This window comes from Thunnus maccoyii, chromosome 19 (assembly GCF_910596095.1).
Source record: "Thunnus maccoyii chromosome 19, fThuMac1.1, whole genome shotgun sequence".
NCBI lineage: Eukaryota > Metazoa > Chordata > Actinopteri > Scombriformes > Scombridae > Thunnus > Thunnus maccoyii.
This window is the reverse complement of record NC_056551.1, coordinates 11,286,419-11,303,197: the sequence shown is the minus strand read 5'-3', so window position 1 is coordinate 11,303,197 and position 16,779 is coordinate 11,286,419. Positions and strand designations below refer to the sequence as shown.

The window sequence follows — 16,779 nt, the reverse complement described above, 5'->3', positions numbered from 1 at the left end:
ACGAACTTCCTACCAATTCTACCTAACCTCTGCTGACCTCACCAGAAAAAAACTCAGCATCCCCAGGTGGACTGAAAAAGCAATTGATTTTATTATTCTAGTACCTAAAAGTTCAATTTGTATTTGCAATATTAATCATTTATATAATAAAAGATCAATACTTGGCGTCTGTGTATCAAAACAATATTGTCAATATTGCAAAATATCACAATCCTATGCTGTATCTCTTTTTTTCCCCCACCCCTATTATTTACACTTCCAGCAGACACGGAGAACATTAGCATTCATTTTGGGTTGTGTGTCTGGCCACCTGATGAATACAAGTCCAATATTCACTCCAACTCTTGAGAGAAAAATATGGCTATTTAGCTGCTTGATGTTCCATTTTCTTATAGTCGCTAACTTTGTCTGTCATTTATTGCTGGGCGGGTAGTGTACAGGTAATTTGAGCTTTTTGCTGCCTGCTGCAATTGAAAATAACACTGATGAGTGAGGTGAGACTGAACCAAAACAAGTTGCACCAATGAGTTTGAAAGATGATCTTGGGTTTTATTTTTGTACCTTGGACCTTCAGTTCCGCCGGTTATGATAATATTGTACTCAGCAAAGTAACTACTGACATCTGGGAACACCAGAGCATTGATTAAAAAATGATCCAAGGGAGTAAAAAGTGGTCAGATGAAAAGACAGGCTTTCAGCAAACTCTCTGGTTTGTCAAACTTATTTGGAAAAGAAAACAAAGGCAGTGAAAACTAAGTAAAGTTATTACCTGAACTGTTTTTTGTAAACATCCATCACAGATTACAGACCAACTACTTGGAGCAACTTTGACCTGCCCTACCTGCACTCAATGCTGTCTTGTGCAGTGAGGGATCATTACAAAGGTTGTTGGTGTGCTTACTTTTGGTTTTACCCTCAAGTAAAGTTGTATGAAAAAATCAGCCAAACTCTGGCCTATTTACAACCTGCATGAGTCACTCTGAGATCTCAACAGTTACCTTGGAGAATACAATGTTATCATAACCCATGATAACCAACAGAACTGTTAAACCCAGATTGTAATAAAACATAGTTGTCCTTTAACCTTGAGAGGTGACAGATTGTTTAGATATACCTGTTCACACATACATATTTTATTTATAGACTCATTCTGGTCCAAATACTGTTACAAAGTCAGGATGAATCAAAATTCTCTGAACTTGTAATTTTTTCCTGTCATTTTATTACCTTTATACTGCTCATCATGACAACAACTGCCTGAAAAATAAATAGATACAAACGAAAATAAATAATAAAAATTGTAAAGCCAAATCAGTATGACAGTGCTAAGCAGGAGAACATTTCGAACTCTTTAACACATACTTTGAAAAATGACACATTGACAAAGCAACCGACAGTTAGAGCACCCCTCTGTTCCCTCGTTTGAACATGAATATGTGCAACACAGGAACACTCAGTTCACCCCACATAAGCCAGTTATTACAAAGAAATATCTTTTGCTCCACAGGTACATAATAGAATGAGCTTCATTTAACAACTTCTCACCGGTAAGGGATTTTCATTGTTGCCTTCAGCTGGAGAAAGAACTCTTGTACACAGTATACAAAAAGACACTTAATCACAGGGACTAGATTAGTGGATATGGAGTGACTTTGTGTGCTGCCAGCAGAGCCAGCAATGGGGAATGGGATAAAAGATGATGTATTCCTTTTACAGCCTGTGAGCAACTGATCCTTCCAAGAGGAAAGTACAGATGCAATCATGAGCTTGCTTATTTCCAGATAAAGTCACAGTAATAGGCTACACATGCAATCAAACGCAACATGACACTTTCTACAAATCAAGGAGCTTTTACAGTGAACCAGGCTACAACTCATCTCAGGATTAAGGGATTAAGGGATCAAAGGTTGTGTGTGCACATGTGAGATAGCATGATCTCTGTATGTGTCAGTAGGGTATGAGTATGTGGCGACATCACACTCCTCAGTCCTCAGACCTGACATATCTTACTGCCACAGAATAGGAACAAAGAACAGCGGACTCTTTGAGCATCTGTAGAACAACAATCACTCTTCTTCTCTACTTTAGCTCTCTGCAGATGCACCACGTAGTTGTTATCGTATCTCTGATCCATTCCATCCATGGCCAGTGATGCTAGACTAGTGGTGGAGCCACCGGCCCATCACATCTATTATTCAAAAAACCATGTGTTAGCAGCTGTTTCCAGCCTCATTAGACAGAGATCATACTGAGACTGATGATACAATTTTAGTTGTGATCTGACTTTTGCTTTCTGTCAGACTGTAAGGATGCGATAGAGCTCATCATAACCACCATAAAACAGGGGCTGAGAGGAAAGGATATCAACAGATGTAGCCATTTGCAGATATTGTCGTGTTTTGTCACTTGCCAGAATAATCTTAATTTGAAATCATTTTATGAATGACAAATGATCAATCTGCAGTATTTGCACAATATGAATTTTATTTTTTACATTCTGGCTGAGGGTGTTAATTTAGAAAATTCAATTTGGAGGTGAGCAGATGCTACAGGAACATAAGGCTTTTTGGTGCAAGTTATTTTGTAAATTTGGAGTGCATTGTGATATGTAAGATAATCTTCTTTTTTGTAGTTTTATAATCAAACTATGTCTTGCAGGATCCCACATGAGGTTGCAGGAAGATATTCGGATTTAAATCAACCACAGACATTTATTGATGTCTTTATTAATACTTTGCTTAGCTGCCATTTTACTAATGCTTACCTAAGCTTAACCTCTGCTGACTAGATCATGCTCTACAAAGTTAAAGGGGATGTATCATGCAGATTTCCAGGTCTGTGTTCATATTCTGGGATACTACTGGAATATCTTTGCATGATTTACAGTTCAAAAAACTCCATCTTTGTCTTATACTGCCTCTTTATGCAACACCCTCAGTTCAACCTCTGTCTGAAACAGGCCATTTTATCTCCTGTCTCTTTAAAGGATAGGTTCACAGTTTTTCAAGTCTGCCTTTTAACAAGTCACAAGCCCATATGAGCACTGAAAGAGGTTTTCCTCACCGTAATCATTCCTCCTGTTCATACTAGCTATTAAAAGATCTGCTTCAACTGCACTTTCAATGTAAGTGATGGGGGCCAAAATCTACACATCAATCCAGATAGAGCAGCTGCAGTTTGTTAATGGTGCTACTGCTCTGATGGATTGCTCATAAACTCAGAAAAACAACTTGATGTCAAGATTGTGTTATGCAAAAAATTAAAACTAAATACCAAGAATGTGCTTCCTTGAACATCTCAAGCTGGATCCATCACACAAGAGACAACCCTGCGATTGTAAAGAGGACCATATGTTTCCATACAGAGACTGGGACGTTCAGCTGAAAAATCTGCCCTGCTGGTGTTACTGAGTCAAAATTCCTATGCAATGTCTTCAGCATTTTGTTGAATCTATGCCTCGCAGAAGGAAAAATGAGGTCCTATCATGGATATCTCTGACTGTTCTACCAATGAGATATTTATTTACTTTGTGATGCATTATGTGCCACAAATGAATTCAATTATCACAAAACAATACACATAAAACTAGAATACATATTTATGATATGAAAAGATTGGGAACAGAACAGAAACGGGAATCTGCATTTTAATTGGTTGACATCTTGGGAGAGGACCCCCTTGGGCAGGGGTATCCAATGTGCAGAAAAACCTCAAAATCAAGTTTGAGGATTTAAATTCTATAAAAGGGTATAGTGTGGTATGTGCTCATTTTTTTCATGTTTGTTTTACTTCCAATGACTATGGTCGGGCTCACTGAGGGGCTTCCCACGCCTCACACTCAGGTTCTTCTGTTGATTTGAAGGTCAAACAACATCCAGTTGTCGAAACTGAAGCCCCTAGATGTTTGGCTGTAAATATTCAAGACGTCTAGGTTTCATATTTAATGTTCTTTCAACAGAATTCCACTGAAATGATAGAGCTAATGATATACTGTGTGAAACCTAGCCCATAGCCTGTATGAAGTTGTTATTTTACGCATAAATATTTTACTGAATAACCTAGTGCATGATGTGCTCATAAAATATGATGCATTGCAGAGATAGAATCACTCACAGGGTATTTTTCTGCACAGTCTTTTTACTTTTCATATTGAATAACATTCTACTAATAATACTTATGTACTTTTACTTAGAGTAAGATTTTGAATTCAGAATTTTTACTTGTAAGTAATTTATTTTACAATGTGGCTTTGCTATTTTTACTTAGTTTTTAGTTAAAACCAGGCAAAATCTGGCTGTCTTCCATACATCGAAATTACATATATGTAAGCTAGATGCCCAGAAAACGTTCACTCTTCTGCCAAATATAGCTTTAACCTTCCTTGACACCAACAAAATCATTAAGTGAGTGCCTTCATGTTAGAAAATCCATGCTCACTGTGTGTTGAGCTTTTTGCGGGGCATTTGGCAGTATTTTCAATCCAACGTTCTGGGAGACATAGCGTCTTCCCTGGAGGTAGCCCCAGCTTTTCAAAGCCTCTGCTGACAATGGGTGGTTGGACAGTGGGGAGGACTTGGTCCCACCCTTAAGCCAGAAGGTCGATAGGTGCTGCTGTGCAGAGGTAAGCCACTGTGACGTTCCTCTGGAGCCTCAGTGGCTGCCGATGGCTGTGTGTGATGTTGACAAGCCAGTCTCCATGCCTCCAGGAAGCAAACTCACCTGCTCTCCTTCTCCTCTGCATATTTGAAAAGGGTTGTTTGTGTTTTTTAAAGTCCAATAATCATGAATTAGTCCATATGCAAAAATATTGTCTCTTTCCCAATGAAAAGCCTTCAATGAAATCCTAAAATGGGCTTTATAGATTTAAATAATTAATAATGGTAATTCATTTTGTGCGTGAAGTTAGCATGACTTTGGAGAGGTCTGAGTGTGTGCTTTTGCCGGAGTTTGTCTGAGCAGAGGGAAACACAAGTGACCATAATCTATTGAAAACATGGAGGCTGCTTCTGCCTCTGCAACTTGCATTGCACATGTCACTATTGTTTGTTTTTTACCATTTATTTCCCTTGCCATTGTACACCCCTGTACCCTGTGATTACAGGTCAGGTCAGGTCTTACTACACATTATTACTGTAATGGGTCAAGTCAGGTTCATACTAGAGTTGGAGATAATTGCGATAATGGATTGGTTCATGTTTGTTGTGTTGAGGTGTGTGGGTGCGAGAACAGGCACAGGTTTGTAAACTGGACTTGCGCAGAGCTCTAGTCAGGAGATAAAAACATCCTCACATGCTTGAACTTTCAAAGTGTTATACAATATATACGATGGATAATAGTGAGTTAGCTTCTTGAAGTGTGTGGCTGATGCAAGTCTACTCTGGTTAGAAGTACCACACGCAGCAGAGAGCACACGGGGGATATCATGACATCAAGTGACTTTCCTTATCTATTGGTAGGGAGGGGACGTCTCTTACCCACCTTTATTCTCATCCATTCACACTCTCAGCGGTCCTTCAGGGCCTTGGTTTTTCCCTCATTTACCCAAAAATGACTGATGTAGGCAAGTTCATTGCAAGTGTGTAGTGGCTTGTATGGAATGAAAAACAGGAGAAATGGAATGAAGGACTACGAATATTCAAAAAGGCTCAAGCACATAATAAAATAATTTCTTTTAATTTAAAACTGTATTAAGGCACAGGAGCATCTGTTACACTGCTGAGAGACACAAAAGCTGCAGAAAAGATACAAATGATGAATAAATCCTCTGCTTGCTTGGTTGGGTTGTGTGGGTTATGGACTTTATTACACATGCTCTTTGATGCACCTCCTGTCTCCTCAGACGCCAGAGTTAGTGGGGTAATTAAGAGAAAAGCCCTAACCCCCCACTAGTCCTTTCTGCTACGCTCCGCCCTACCACTTACCTACTAATTAATGAAGTGCTATGAAAGGGTTACCCAATCAAATCACTGGACAAATAAATCAAGGACTTTTTCTTTTCCAGCAGTATCATCAGAATGACTATTTATATTAAATTTATGTTTATTTTATAATGTTGAATGACTGCACCTACATGTGTTTGAATGTTTCTGGGAATATGCATGAGTACAAGAACATTTCTATTTGCCACGCATGCATGCATATGTTAGTGCAGAGGTGTAGGTTTGTGCATATTTTTGTTTGCAGGGCGGTACGTACACATTTCAGTGGCAGTTGCTCTGCTCTGTTGCACAACGGCTGGGCCCATTAACCAGATTAATTTGAGAGATTGGATGAATGTGAAAGGATGGATGAAGGGAGAGGGGACAGAAACAATGACAGCAAAGAGGGAGAGGGAAGATGAGAAAGGCAAAGAGAATGATAGACAGCTGTGTGGGACAGCAAAGAGGCCCGAGAGGAAGAGAGAAACAGAAAAAGAAAAAAAATAAAGAGAGATGAAGTGAAATGGCTAGAGAGGAGGGCAGATTCGTGGGAGAAAGAGACAGAAAAGAGAGAGCGAAAACAGGTAGGCGGCAGAGGAAGATTAAAAAGTGAGACAAAAGGAAGAGGAAGGGGATATGGATGTGCGATCTTCTTGTGGAGGATAATGGCTCCCCTCTCCTCTCTCCTCTATTGCTCATGGAAGGGCACATAAGTGTCTGTGGGCAAATGTGTATCAGAGTCTGGGTAGCTTAGGCAATTTCATGGAGCTAAAGAAGATGATGATAATCCAGTTAAATTGAAAAATGGGAATGTCTATGGATCCTCGTTCATCCTGTAATTAATCCTTTCTTACATTCATGCACCCAGATACTTTATATGATTAGGATTGACTGGAGATAATACCTCCCTCAGTGCTGCCCTGCTGAAATACTCCTCGCTGCCCTGTGATGAACAAATGAACGTTTATTTCAAGCTGTACATTTAACAAAATAGGCCTGTATTTGTATAGCAGACTTTTAAGTGCGCTTCAGTGATGCTTTGCCATAAATAAATCACTACATTTTATAGGCCCTCTAGTGTTTAATGGAGTAGTTAAATGGAGTGTGTATATGTGTGTGTGTGTGTGTGTTTTGTCTGTTCTGGGTCACATTTAAGGACCAATTTTACATCCTAAACCAGTTGATTGAGGAAAGTGTAATTAGGGAGTAAAACCGGTGTTCCATTTTTGTTTCCACTGCACTTGAATTCAGCATACAGTTGTTTGTGTCTTCACTGAGGTGAAGATAGGGTAAGGAGAAATGTAAAAATACCCAAAGAAAAAGTATTTGTAGTAAAAATGTTGTCAGCCAAGCATAATGCAATTGCTTTTGTAAACAGATGTCCCACGCTTCATTTGTTGCCTTGTGAGCCTTGATTAGCATTAGCAAGTTTACCTTTTTGCAAGTTGACTTCTCTCTTTTTCACACACACACACACACACACACACACACACACACACACACACACACACACACTAGTGTCAGCATTGTGCTCTCGTCTAGTCAACCACAATCATCTACAGACCTTCAATCAACCACATCACACAAGCAAGTTGACTTAAAGAAATAGTTTAACATTTTGGGAAACGCTTAGAAGCCTCCCTAAATTCCCAACACGTAACACTTTCATGATTCCTGTTGTTTGTTGTTTTTACCCTGCAATGCACCTTGAAAACCTTGTTCTGGAGTTTATTATTTACAAGACAGTGACTTGGAAAGTCTGTTCTCATGCGCCTTTGAGGTGAATTTTGCTTTAAGCATTCATGTTTGTGGTTACTAGCTTCTGTTGTAAGCTTGCATTCAGGGTGAACATGAAGCAAATTTTAGAGGTGGTGTGCTAGCAAAAGGAAAACATTGGACATCAAAAGACGCTAGTTTGCTCTAAGCACCAGGAGGTTGAGGCAAAGACATGTTTTAACTAACTTAAACCTTAATTTGGGCCAATCTCGAACCTGTAGGACTCACCTTTATGAATAAACAGAGACAAGATGGTAACGGAACATTTCAGGGGGAAATAACTCTCAGAATGGGAGTTTTCCATGTCCATGAGCGTTATGCTAACTAGGGGCTAACAACATATTAGCCATAACTAGCAAGAGCTAGTATCTGTACAGTCAGTGCATTTGGCTGTTTGTGGCGTATAAACATGAACCATAAAAGCACCCCAGGGTTAAAATTCGCTCCAATCAAGAGACAATTAACTCTACTTTCAATGTGAATATAAATTCAAGAATAAATGTGATGTGTGTGTTTTCGACTGATTAAATGTACAGACATTTTTTCTTGGCGACACTGACATAGAGACCATAACAACATAATGGATTTCACAAATAAACAAACATAAAAAAGGCTGATGAGCATTACATAAAATCCTTATGGACTATCCTCATGAATGGACTGATTCATCATCTTGAAAAAAAAAAAAAAAGAAATATGTACTCAGAAAAATACTATTTGATGTTTTTTAAAAAGCCCAGATCTTCTAAATGATGTAGGCAACATTAAGCCAGCTCCCTTTTAGAGGTTATGCAATAAAGTAGCTTAAGGTGATGAGCTGTATGTCAACAGAAACCTTTGCCTTAGTCTCACTACACTCATTTGTGCCTCAAAGAAAGCACAGAGGACATTTTCTAGATTTATGAGGGACAACAACTTCTTAGAGAAGCAGCTTAAGGATTGCCAGTGGGTTATGCTTCACTAAATCTAACTGACATTTTGAAGGTCTGACCCTTCTGAAGGGTACATTTATCTTTTCAAGAACATCAGATGCTATTGTGGGGCCACTCTCCTCTCTATCTCAAGTCAGGTAATAATTGTAGCCCATTGAAATTTTAGGTGTTTTAGACAAAGAAATGGCAATTTAGTTTGAGTGACTCATAATTTATATATAGTGGCCTCAGATACCACTCAGAATTTACTGTAATTTTTGTTTTAGACCTTATCAAAAATGCATTATTTGCCAGCAATTTGCTCCTCTCAAACAAAGAGAATAAATAAATTCATACAACATTAAAGGTTCGCAGGAGCACAGCAGACTTGATTATTGTAATGATATTAATGATGTAAAAAGTGTGGAACCACCAAAACTCTTTGCCAGGGCTGGCTGACAGGCTCCGACAAGAAGAGTGTTGGTCAGAGAAGTAACTGAGAACTCACCACTCTAACAGGGCTTCAGGGCTCCTCGGAAACACTGCAACAATCAAGAATTTGCAGTAGAGGGGCAAGATTTTGAACACTAAATCGCACCTGACAGCACAACTGGGATTTGTAAGGCACTTCAGGGCTTGGAGCATGAGGAAAATGATTTCTGGGTTGAATGCAAAGCTCTACATTTGGGGAATGTCATGGATCATGCATCATTGAATTTTACAATCCCTATGGTGGATGTACTGTATCATATAGCAGAGGTGGGTGATTACATGTTATGGAGGACCCAGAGTCTGCTGGTTTTACTTGATTTGAGCAAAGGCAACAGGAAGGAGGACATTAACTATGAATTCAGCAGGTGGAGTGCCTTTTAGCACTACAACAACAATACTTGTGTGGCTTAGGGGCAGGTCTCTGAAAGTCCTTGAGTGAGACTGTCAAAGTCTGGACTCTATAGCCTTTCTGACAAAGGCTAAGAGGATCCGTACAGAAGAATGGGAGATTACCACAGTCACAAAGTTGTTTGAGGCAGACTGGTTTTTGCTGTAACAACATTGTTGCTTATGGTACCTACTGAATAAGCACACAAAATATATTTATTTATAAAAAGAACATTTCATTATTAAAGCATTTTTTAAAATTGCACAAAAAACACAAAACCATTCATTTAGTTTCTTTCCTGTTATTCCAAGAACATTGTGTTTTTGAAGGATTTTAAACAAACAACTGTGTAAACACAACACAATGCAGAAAAAGGTAAAAGGATCGAAATATTTTCAAAAGCTGCTGTGGATGTGGTTGATGCTGCTTGAGCGACCGAATCCACAAAGCAGTCTCTCTAGGCTCCAGGATGATTTCTCTCTTGCTACAATTGACTGAAACAGCCAAAAATATTACTTCTTTGCTCTTCATTTATTCCCCTGAGCAGCCTGAAACAAACACTTGCATCCATTGAACACGCACACAAACACATAAACAAGCAGAATTTATAAGCTGGACTGGGGAGAGATGAGGATGGGGTGAGGAATAACATTATTTATTTATCAAGCCGAATGGAATTTCAATATGCGGAGCTGTGTGGATGGCTGGTCAGTGCTCCCCATGTCGAAAAATAAAATAAGATTATAAATTCTCATCAAATAAAGTCAGTTGTTTAGCTTAAAAACACCCTGGACAGTAAGATGATGGATAAACAGAAGAAAGACTGGGAACAGAGCTGTGTTCACTCGAGCAGCACAGAAACGCTGCACTCTGTTTATTTGCACTCTGATGATTCCATTAATGTTAATTTAAGGGAGGAATCAAAAGAGGAAATGGAATATTTTAGAAAGCCCAGAGCTGAGCACATTTATCTGAACTGTGTTCATATGAATAAGTAATCAGGAAAAAGGTTAAGACAGGTTATTATTGTATGCATGGGATGAATCTCCAACACCAGAATCACAGATTTTGAAACTATCGTATTAATGATATAGGAACCACTGTTGCTGGGAGAGTGCCTTGGATCTCCAATGAGCATGCCTTTTTATAAATATGTGTAACTTTTCTTTTCTAATAAATAAGTAAGTAGGAACAAGGTTAAAACATGGTTTTAATTCATTCATGGGCTCGCTCTGAAACTCCAGATTGACAGACTGAATAATGATCGTTGTACAGATTCTGACAACCTGTCTAAACCCCACTGCTAACAGACAAATCTATAAAAGATATAACTGTGCAGAATGATGTTCAACTTGTTTTCTATGCACAAGTAATCAGTAATACAATGGTTAAACAATGGAATAAGGAAATATAATGCATTAAAGCAGCATTAAGTACAGCTACCAGTGAACAAGGAACTGCAACATTTTCTGACTCAAAGGAGCTTCTAACACAACAGCAGCGTGTAATTATATGCATAATGAATTCATTTTCTGGAGTTTGAATGTTTTTCCCATGCCTGCATGGGTTCTTTCCGGGGGCTCTGGCTTCCTCCCACAGACCAAACACCTGCAGGTTAGGTTAATTGGTGACTTTAAATTGCCCATAGCTGTGATTGTGAATGGTTGTCTGTCTCTATGCGTCAGCCTTGTGATTGATTAGTGATCTGTCCAGGGTATACTCCACCTCTCGCCCAGTGTCAGCTGAGATTTGCTCCAGCTTCCCCTTTAGAACAGTGACTCTAAACCGGGGGCGGTAGAGCCCCCTCAGTGGGTGTTAAGGGAATGTCAGGGGGCAGTGGAAGTCTGGCAGTGGTGAGGGAGGCGTATGGATGCTAATGGTTGGTGCTGGCAAAGCGGAGGTGTGTGTTAAGCGGTTTTGTGTCTGTGAATGCCTGGTTACTGTGCCTGAGAAAATAATGGCACAGACAAAGAAAAAGTGACGCCAGTACAGTGTGAATTATCTTCACTTCAGTAATCTGAAGTTAACATCCCTCTGTCCACCCATAAAGAAATTAGCAGCAAATCACCAGGCACTAGGCTCCCACTAATGTGCCTACACACTGAACACTCTCCTCTGGGCAATATTAATCCTGGCAGGCATTGATTTTTTTTTTTTTAAGTATTAATTTTAAGTGTTATATTTGTTCAAAATGTAATGCAGATGATGCTGAATTTCATTTTATATATGTGTGTTGATTCTTAAAGAATATAACTTATGTTATATTATTTATGAATTTATGTTTGAGGTTGACAAAATACATTTCAAAGTGACTCTTCAGTGTCGTCTGTGTGATTTCTACAATGCAAGTTTTAGTTTTAGCAACATATACATTGTGTGTGTGTGTGTGGGAGTGGGAGTGGGGGCGGCTAGAGGTTTCAACCTGATTTAAGGGGGAGTTCACCCAAAATATGTTGAGAACCACTACTCGAGAGGATAAGCAGTATAGAAAATGGATGGATGGATTAATTAATTTTCTCATTTTCATTTTTTTCATTAGAAGGTTTAACCTAACTAACTAGAACAGTGGCCCAATAGAGTATCCTGTAGAGAATGTATCACATTGTGCAAAAATACTGCCTTTTAATTTGACTAAACAAGAAAACTTTAAGTGTGGCGTGATTGATGCTGACCAATGTGATGGCTCCAGCATCTCAGACCATACTGCATTACCAGGATTTTTCATGAACCACATTATCTAGAAATTACAGAGAATGAATTGAACACAAAACCAAATACACAATGAACAACACTGTAAATATGTCATCTAGAAATTTCATTTATATAATACTAATTTGTTTTCTGCCTGGATTGTGTACATGGGAAACTTGTGTAAGAAGTGTTACATTTTTGTAGCACTCACAAGTTGAGGGTAATACAAAGCTCAGCCAGTGGTTAAGATTATTATGATTTGGAATTAATCCTTTACATCCATTAACAATGTTTAATGGATGCATTGATACTGATTAAAAAAAAACATTTCAAGAGTTAATTTGCAAAAACATATCTCCATTTTTAGTAATTTTCATAAATCATGTTTTTTTATTGTATATTCCAGGTACTATCAATCAAACTGCAGTTGGGTTTGATAGTGTAGTGTTGTAGTATTGACTAAGTGAAACTACCTAATAAAGGTAACTTACAAAATTAGACTTTATTGATTTTTTTTCCACTTTAAAGTTTTTTTTGGCAAAAGCAGATAAATCCAGGTCTTTTTTTTTTTTTTTTTTGCAACTAAATTGCAACAAAAACATCCCTGTAATGGGCAATATTACACATTTACAGGATTATACCTTGAAAAATCCCAGCCAGACTACAAAACCCCTGAGCATGAACTTGCCAATGTGTCTGCTGAGTGTCTTTAAAGACCACAGCTGTCCTTTTTTAAACTGCGACCGCAGTGGTGATCAGAAAAGCTTATTGCAGAACTGACTCATTAAGCCTAAAGATTGCCACAGTTTTGTGTCTAAAATCAATTCTTTGGGAACTACAGTAAATTGGAAAAAATATACAGTGACTATTTTACAGTATTACATTTAGTATTCAGTGTAAGTCCATATTCCATGTTACTTATTGTTACTCAGTATTTCAGTAGGGGAGAACGTTGTAACATGAGCCACTTTTTGAGGTAATTTTGAACTTTATTAATGCCATCACTTTAACAAAGGCAAAAACTCATACTTTTCAGTAAAATTATATGTTTGTGTCCTGTTGTTCAACATGTTACTTAAACATTTTCAGTAAAGATTAAACTGTGATCATTGTGTGTTAGCCACAAAAAGAATGTGTGTGTAAATGTGCTTTTGTGTATACAGACAGGTGACAAATTAAAGGAAAAACTGGTCCAGGTCTGAATGCTTGACCCCTACAGTGAGGGGATCTGGTGGCTCTGTTATACTTTGGGGGCCATTTTTCTGGCATGGTTTGGGTCCACTTGTCCCCTTAGAGGGAAGGGTCACTGTGAATCAATACAAAGTAGTTCTGAGTGATCACCTTTAACATTTCTACCTTAATGGGAGTTGTTTCTCCCAAGATGACTGTAGTAGAAATGTAAGATGAATTCACAGAGAGCAAGTTGTCTTTCAGAGTTTTATTGCAATATCCAGAATACATATTTGCAAGTCCAGATCTCCCAGTTTGCTAGGCTGAAGAGATATTAAATGAAGTTCAGTGTTGGTACTTGCATATACAGCCACATGCATCACAATCATCCCATATTCATCACCCAAACAGTTATTTTTAATTAATTCACTATATATCTAGGGAATTTCTTTCAGTCTCTGCTGAGAATTAAGAGTTGAAGGCCAAATCCTTATCTACCTTTCCTCCCTGGAAAGGACATACAGTGACCGAGTCCCAAACCTCACCTTTGACAGTACCTGTTAGGAACATTTTCATACGGGAAGCAGATCATAAAGTCTATGTATATGTTTCCATTTCAATGACAATGCCCCCATTCAAAGGGCACGAAGGGTCACAGTCACCAGATCTCAACCTATTTGAACACCTATGGGAGATTTTGAACCGATGTGTTAGACAGCACTCTCCACCACCATCATCAAAACACCAAATGAGGGAATATCTTTTGGATGAATGGTGTTCATCCCGCTAGAGTGAGAGGGACTTGTAGAATCAATGCCAAGGTGTATTGAAGCTGTTCTGGTGGCCCAACACATTACTAAGACACTTTATGTTGGCTTTTCCTTTAATTTGCCACCCATCTGTATATACAGCATGTTTGTGTGTGGCTTAAATTTATCATCAGTCAACAATTAGGTATTTATTCATCAACATTGTAACAATTATAACAGTGATCAAACATTAACATGAACAGGGTCTCTAGTTTCTAGAATATCAGAAAATAATTTTGGGGGGTCAATTGAGCCATTGACTCAACTTGCCGCAATGTCACTGGCACGTTTTACCCCACTACTTCCATTTTGACAAAACTGTTTCATACAGTGGCTCAGATCCACAGTAATGCTAAGTTTATGACCTTGTTTTGTAGCTTACACTGACTTAAAATAACATGTAATAATGTCCAAAACGTATCTTTATTAATTAAGATACAAGACTGATAACTTTAGTAACATGATGAATTCACTTAGCATGACAAAAATCTTTTTTGCTCTGTTTTGCTGACCACTCTCTCCATGTGCTTGAGTTCAAGATGGATTGAGTAATGTGAACTATATTTTCTTAATTTGTGATCACATGATTACTTTTGCTTATGGTTACCCAGATAAAGGGGGTGGCTCATTTTACCCACTGGCTCCATTTACCCTGTTCTCCCCTATTCAGTTTAACTCAGTATTCGGTGTTACTCAGTGTTTCACAGTATTCAGTGTTTCGCAGTTTTGAGTATTTCACAGTATTTAGTTTAACTCAGTCCTCCATGTTACTCAGTGTAATTCAGTAATCGATTTCAACCTCACTCAGACCATCACCATGGTCTCTACCTTGAATGATGCCTTAGGAGGCTTGGCTAACCGCCAATAAGAGCATCCAGGTGAACATGCCTCCTCCTCTTTGCTTTAATTGCCTAATCCAAGACCTGTAGGTAAGATGTGTACATTTGGGACTCCACTATCAACATTCTGTCACTGTGGTTCAGGTGCCTGGTGTCCCTGTGGATTGCACATGTTTTTTTCCCTTTCTATGTTCCACTATTGTTGATAATAATTCATTGGTGAGCCTTTTGTCGTTTTCACTGCTTGTTGTAACCTCTTCGTTTCATTTCAGGGAGCCTAATTTGTTGCACCTGGCGCTAAGTAATTACTGTAGCTTGCAGCTTTGGGTAAGTGCTGTTTGTCTTATACTGCTTATTTCATAGAGTTTTTCCCTCAGAAGTAAGTTAAAGAAAAAGTTTGGGCGTGATTACTAAGTAATCTCTTCCTATATTAGTTTGAGCTGGGTTCACTTATTCTCCTCGTTTACTCACTGTTCGCAGTGGGTGGTTTTTTTCTGGGTTACCCACCCTTGTGCGTTTGTGCACAATGAGTGGGGGAGGTGAGTTTTGATAAACTGTTCCTTTATAATTAATTCACTATTGCTAATTTCCATTTTTTACCTCTGTGCGCAGCAGGTGGGATTGTTTACTTTCTTCTCCCTGTATATGAAATACATTGGGATTTAAGTTGGTTATTATTATTTTTGTTAAGTGCTGATTATATTGCCCTTTGCCCCTGTTCGCAGTGGGTAGGCTTCTAATTGCTACAGTGAGTGTTTTCAGATTAATTACATTTATTTCACCTTTTATTTTACAGTAAGTGATTGTGGCCAGCTGTGAGTGGCCTGATTATTGGTTCCCCTTTTTCAGCTATCTATAGCTGTTTGGTACTGCTGTTACATTTCAGTTCACATAAAAAATTACAAAAAATTGCAAAAAAAAAAAAAAAAAATGGTCATGATGGCCATAGTGAATGCCCTTCTTGTTTGGGCATGGTACATTTATTGGAGGATATCGAGAACCCGTGTGAGGCAGCAGTTGAACTGCCTGTGGTGAAGTGCATTCAAAGAGCCAGATGGGTGGAACAGTCTATTCGTGCTGGGGCAGTGCAGCCTCCACCCACCCAGCTCAGTGAAGGGGGACATGTTTCTAGGAAACACTCACGGAAACACAGACATGAGCACACCCCTGATTGTTGGTAGGGGCAGGGCCCAGGTAAATTGCATGCTCCCCAGCCTTCACATAGACCTGCTGGTGCTCTGGGAGACCAGGGTCAGCAGGATGACACTCAGCTTCAAATCCTAGTTGCCATATGTGGTCTTTCAGAGAGATTGGGTAGAGTTGAGGCCCAAGTGTCCTGCTGCAAGAACCACATCAGAGCCAGTAGACTTGAAGGGATTCTCCCCTGACAGGTTATCTTCTTATCAGGAGGGGAATATTGATCAACCTGATGTTCTCTCTCCAGTGACGGACTGGGATCAAAATACGGCCCTGGCATTTACAACAGACAGGCCCTATTTTCAAACCCAACACCAACCCCACCAAAATGTCAACTTAAAAAGCTTGAGATAAAACCATACAGACTGACTAGAATGCAGAAATTTGCCACAGAGAACACACACTCAAACGACACACACCACTATAATTGCTACAGTCGCTGATGGATGCTGACAACAATTGAACACAATCTGAGAGTGGCATAGCACTAGGTGCTACAACATGATACGCTCCACTAAAGGCACATTCAGCACAAATACATAGGCTTGACATTAAGGCACAGTACATAATAATACAATAGCTCCACAA

At 38.9% G+C, this 16,779-nt stretch overlaps 1 protein-coding gene across 1 annotated transcript in view; it reads left to right on the top strand.

Moving 5' to 3' along the window:
• The first annotated feature begins 15,270 nt into the window (after positions 1 to 15,270).
• The window catches only part of LOC121886247 (matrix metalloproteinase-17-like), a 112,048-nt gene continuing 110,539 nt past the window's right edge, over positions 15,271 to 16,779 (top strand). Inside the window, exon 1 of the mRNA XM_042396211.1 lies at positions 15,271 to 15,321. The gene's annotated coding sequence lies outside the window, so the exon portion shown is untranslated. The remainder of the gene's footprint in view (positions 15,322 to 16,779) is intronic.